The sequence below is a fragment of the Epargyreus clarus genome, unplaced genomic scaffold (assembly GCF_041222505.1).
Source record: "Epargyreus clarus isolate Ecla_fem2 unplaced genomic scaffold, WU_Ecla_fem_2.2 ptg000007l, whole genome shotgun sequence".
NCBI classification, from domain to species: Eukaryota; Metazoa; Arthropoda; class Insecta; order Lepidoptera; family Hesperiidae; genus Epargyreus; species Epargyreus clarus.
Genome location: NW_027332215.1, coordinates 7,975,415 through 7,981,414, shown reverse-complemented (window position 1 = coordinate 7,981,414; position 6,000 = coordinate 7,975,415). Strand labels below are relative to the sequence as shown.

Genomic DNA, 6,000 nt, shown 5'->3' with positions numbered 1-6,000 from the left:
GTAACTATGTATCGGAATCTTTGAACTCGATTTCTATCCACTTTGAACGTTCAGTTTAATTCAAAATTTTGAAGAATTATCAAAAGCCGATGACAATACACGTTTTTAATAATTTTGTACCATTGTCCTTATCAACATCCTCAGGATTAACGATTTTCGAGGCGAGATTGTTCAAGCGCCTTGAGAAAGTTCATCGCAAAGTTACTAGATTGTAATAATTATTTGCTTATTGGTTTCAATAACTGTTATAGCATACCTATAACGCCCTCATGTAGAATGATTTTTAGGATTCCGTACTCAAAGGGTAAAACGAAATCCTCCGCTCTCTGTTCATGTATCCCAGGGCTTTATCTATTAAACCCTAATAGATAGACACTTGAATTTTTTACAGAGGTTGCATAATTGTGGTAGCTATAACAACAAATACTAAAAATTAATAAAATAAAAACAGTTTAAAAAACTAAAAAACACGCTTTTATGATAAAATCAACTAAAAACTAAGATAAATGGAGCACCCCACACATTTTCACAATTATACTATTTACTGTTCCTTGATTGATTGATTGAGATTGAAAATGATTTTCTACTTTTTAGTTGATTTTATCATAAAAGCGTGTTTTTTAAACTATATTTATAATCAATCTATCCAGCTTTTCCCAATTTCAGTCAATCAATTAGTGTGGGACACTAATTGATCTGGTCTCCTCTCAGAATGAGAAGGATTAGGCCATAGTCCACCGCGCTGGCCAAGTGATTATTGGTAGACTTTACATACCTTTGAGATTTTTTTTATATATGATGTTTTCCGTCACCGTTTAAGCAAGTGGTTAATCATTTCTAATACGCACATTTTGAAAAATACACTAGGTTATCACTGCCTTTCCCAATTTCCCTTTTACCAATTATGGAAATTTAGTGTGGGAAGATGTGGGCAGCCACTGTCAAATTTCTTTCTTTGGGTGGCCAACCATTAAATAGATTAATTTCTAATTGTACGAGTAAGTAGTGGATAACGCGACCATCGAAAAGCAATCTTACGCAATTATTACAAGCGATGGTAGCCAAACGGAGGTTAAACTACCGACCGTTATTGATTATGTTATAGTGTTTTTATTTTAAATATTAGTAATTTACACGTTTTATTTAAGTTTGCAGCAATAAGCTAGAACCCCTCATTTGTTGAGGGTAAAAGACCTCCTCCAGAGAAGACCAAGATCTTTAGCTATTTGTATCCAATTCATCCCAGCCATTTGTTTAATCGTAAAAAATAGGATTGATCGATTCTAAATATCGGGCTTAAATCAACAAGTACTATTTAGATAACTGCGAATATTACAAACAATAATCGAAACTTTGGCTACTTCCGATACCAAGTCCGGGTTGGCCAATCCGTTTGTAATTTGTAACCCGCCCATGACAGTGACATTGTTTTATGTCTGTTACTTAATGATAAACTGGTATTGATTTCCTAATATGCCCTTCGAATCACGGAAACTCTAATAAGAAATCTATGTTCCGTGGTCTGACTACGGCTGATTCATAATTGAAACTAAGGTCTCCTCGAAGGCCTGTAACATTGTATAATGATTGTTACATAATAAAGATGTTAAGTAGACACTGATGTTTAAACTGCTAATTATCTATTCAGTGCTATGGGCAGCGGTAGCCACTTACCATCAGGTAGACTGCATGGTCTCCTGCTGCACCTATTTTATAAGATAAAATTGTATATAAGTACCTACATTTCGTAACGTCGTGACTGTAAAGATATAAGACCTAAGAGACGAGGCTCTTCAAAAATATTTTCTCTGCAAATTCGCGCAGCAATTTCGGCTTCCTTAGCGTTGCATAGTTCTATGAGTATGCGATTATTATGTTCAGGTGATTCGTCTGCTCATTCACTATTATATAGGTTCGTAGATATTATGCTGACAATTAAAACACACTTTTCTTGATACAAGAAAAGAATTGCATTTCCCCACACCTTTTTGCTGCATTGCAACGATGTAAGTACGATTGCTTTCATTAAAAGTGGTACTAGTGTGATTACAGTACCTACCGTACAGTACCTATTGATTGTAGGTAGGGGTACTAATATGATGCTCAATGATTGCCACAGTTCCAATATTCTTTTTTACTTTTGACAGAAGTACTGCCTAATCTGCAATTTCAAAAGTCTCTAATGCGTTTTTTAGAGTCCCTTTTTGTTAAGGATCGACGTAACTTAACAGGAAACTGCACGAATATTTTGAATTGCCATTAAATAAATCCAGACTTTATTATATTCTTAATTATATTTCTGTTTATTGTACCGTATGGTAGGTGGCTAACGCTTATTAGAGACGTCTGTAATTAACGCCAGGTGAGATTAGAGAACTCCCTGAACTCGGCTACACATAATTATGTTTCTATCTCTGAGGACTACGGTGAAACACTTCGGATAAGTATGTCTTTTGCCACACCTTCTAAGCAGCATAACACCCTTTAACCAGTGTTAATTTCAAACAACAGTTGTTATAACAAACATAAATTAGTAGGAGGTGGTGCCTCCAGTGCCGAATCGCAAAGGGTTCTATAGCTTTATTAAGACTTTAATAATAGATTTACCACATATTTATAACAAAAATAAACAAATATGTAGGTATTAAAACTTCTTATATTCCACACTCATAATAACTATAACACAATTATAATACACTATTGTAATAACACCTACTCTTACAGGTTACGTTAGGTTTTTTGCGATAGGTGTCCACACTCGCCACCAAGTGACCTTTGCTTATGATAAGGTATCTTATACCGATAAAATATTGCGTAAATCATACCCGTTATCGATCTAAAGGAGAAAGGAGTTAATCGCGGGCTAGTTAAAGGTCAACTGAGATTACTTTCGTTAAACGCAAATGTTTATAATTAAGTAAATAAACGATATATGTTACTCGAAATAGAAATAGTAGAAATTTTTAGAGTTCTGTACGAACAAAACAAAAGCAGGACCCATAATTATATAATTACTCGTGTATCTGTTCCTCTGTCTGACACAGGAAAACCCCCCAAGGAAGGTGGTAGAACCCTTTGTGGTTCGACTCCGGCGGCACCACCGCCACACCCATTTCTACCTAATAACAGCAGTGTTAGGCGCTGCTGTGTTCCGGTTTGAAGGTTGTGGTAAGGGAGACAGACTTTTCCGAGGCGTTCCAGCTTAGTCCTCAGGGGTAGCGGCGCATTTGTGGCCGACCTCAGGTAGGAATATCTAATCCTATCTGGGATTGATTACAGATGTCCATGGGCGGCAGTAGCCACTTACCATCAGTTGGATGCTCGTCTGCTACTCCTATATTATATAAAAAAAATGAATTAAGATATGCACTTTAGCTGATCCTAAGTGTTCACTTTCAGACATCTGTGATTAACTAAAAATAGGGCTAGAAATATGTTGCTATTCCTGAAGACTGAATTTCTGCTTGACCACACCTTCCAAAGTAGAATATAGTAGTTTAACATAGATTTTAGTCGTAGATTTAACAAATGAACTTCAAAAAGTAAAAAAAAAATAAAGTTAACTTCGAAAAGGGATAGCTTTTCGGGGATAGGGGCGCGCGGTCCGCCAAGTGCAACACTTTTTCGTGGGCAACTAGCATTTTCGTATTATTTAACATTAGGAGCTCAACTAATGTTTTCTATAGGAAGGCCTTGATATTAAATTTGGGCTCCGGGGTATATTTATGACATCGGTAGACATTTTTCAAACGCAATGGAACCACAGTATTTAAAATGATTATGTTTTAGCTATATCGCTTTTAAAGTGATTCTAGATACATATGACGCCATCTTCCGAAGATTTTACGTACTAATATCAAGTCTAGTACGTGTTGCAGGATGCATTAGACAGACTTGTGCTAGTTCAACGAGTTTTCGCTAGATGTCATCTGTAATGTGGTTCTTATCTAAAAGGGTAGTTATGTTTACGAGTATATTTTAGTAATTGATTTGAGCTTATGCAGGAGCTTGTGGTTGTTGAGATAAATTCGTTTTTAAGCTTCAAATTGATATAAAACAGCCGCGCCGTGTCTCTAAAAGTGATGTGAAGTGATTGTAAAGTTTCATTGAAAGAAATGATAGTGCGAATCTAAATTTCTACCATTGCGCTGACACTTGGAAGAAAACGAAGGTAATACGTAATTGGACGGATTGTTATTTTGTTATGATTGTAGTTCATTTTACACTTTGCATGACTATTAATAGGATATGCTTTTTATTAGATATGCAGACTTCGGGGTGAATGGCCTCTCTATCGTCCAAGTTCGCGCATGGCCGCCTGATGCATTTTGTTGCCATGGTTACCGCAATACAATTCCAATAATAATATTTATGTTTCCCATTATCAGTTCGTGTTATCATCTTACTTGTATTACGGATAGGAAAATATCATTTCAGAGATCCTTTGCAAATTCCTTAATATTTTAATAAGGTCTCAAGCAATGAAATGCTGACATTATATAGTTTCATTGATCATTATCATTTATAGTATACGTACGTAGATAGTTACCTACTCTAATGTCACTTTATTTTGCTAAAAGATATGGAAAAATGATAATTGATGAAAAAATAAACCAGATAACTTTAAAATATTATTTTTCGTGTTCTTTCTCCCATGGTTTAAGACTTTATCATAAAAGTGAAATGCCGTGTTGAAGTAAATTAATTGAAAGCGCCTGTCAAAATTAAATAGCAAATATGTGATCTAAGGCTTAAAATAATTGTCAGGCGTCGTTATTGTAATTGATTTTAGATTTTTTCCACAATAATGTAAAATATTATAAAAGTCCTTCTAAATATTCATAGATATATTATGTTTTGGTAGTTATATAAAATGTAACATAGGCGGTAGGATTTTCTGCTTCCACACTTATTTTCGAGGCTTAAATAGATGTGCGACAAAACTAATGTCGCAGCCCACTTGTATAATTAGCCGTTATATTAACAGCCTAGTTAACTTATATACGTATATAAATAATATAAGTATATAAATAACTTGGATCGATTACTTAATCTAATTTTAGCATTCGATGAATTGCTGGTGGGGAAAATCAACGTATTTCTGGTTATGGTAAGCAACCGTGAATATTGGTTAGGTCTGAATTTATATAAATTATCTTTTTAGGATAGACTCTGTTCGGACTTTATCTTACTGAGTACATATAACGACACAGGGGGCCCGCGAAAAGGCGCGTAATTTTTTTTGTATGATCAGCGATTTTTTCGCCATGCCGCAACCGACCGACATGATTCAAACACCATTGTGTGCGGCTAGTTTCACAGGGGTCCCATTTCGAGGGAATTTGAAAATTTTCGTCGGTTTTCCCGGAAAATTGGAAAAACCCGACTTCTTTTAAAGTTGAATAAATCGAGTATTTCTTAACCGATTAAAATTATCTTTTTTTATATGAAAGGGTGTTTCATTGCGGTACTTTTCTACCATAACATGGGTATGATCTGATGATTAGAACTTTGAGTTATGGGGTGGAACTCATCATCACTACCCCTGTTTTTTACATATTTTATGATAACTTACCTCCTGGCTACCCAATTCTCATGAAACTTAAAATGCACCTTGAGTATCTAAAGTAACATGATATGACGGAATATTCAACCTTCAACTCTTCACTCCTGATAATGCAGAGGTGCCTCCTTCATGAACCTTACAAATGTGGCATTTGGAACTTACGAATTTTTAATAACGTTGCGAGGCAGATATATATTATGGAAAATTCGACCTTCAACTCTTCAACCCTGATAATGCAGTAGTGCCTCCTGCTTCTACCATAGAAATTAGGCATTTGGAACTTACGAATATTTAATACGATTGATAGGGAGAGATAAATGATTCAAACATTTACCTTCGACTCTTCAACCCTGATAATGCAAAGGTGCCTCCTGCCTGAACCATATATGTGAGGCGTTTGGAGCTTACAAATATTTAATACGATTGATAGGGAG

At 35.3% G+C, this 6,000-nt stretch overlaps 1 protein-coding gene across 1 annotated transcript in view; it reads left to right on the top strand.

The window, feature by feature from the left end:
• Nucleotides 1-3,965: 3,965 nt before the first annotated feature.
• BmMET2 (juvenile hormone resistence protein II) overlaps nt 3,966-6,000 on the top strand; it is a 189,986-nt gene continuing 187,951 nt past the window's right edge. The window contains exon 1 of the mRNA XM_073074497.1: nt 3,966-4,171. The gene's annotated coding sequence lies outside the window, so the exon portion shown is untranslated. The remainder of the gene's footprint in view (nt 4,172-6,000) is intronic.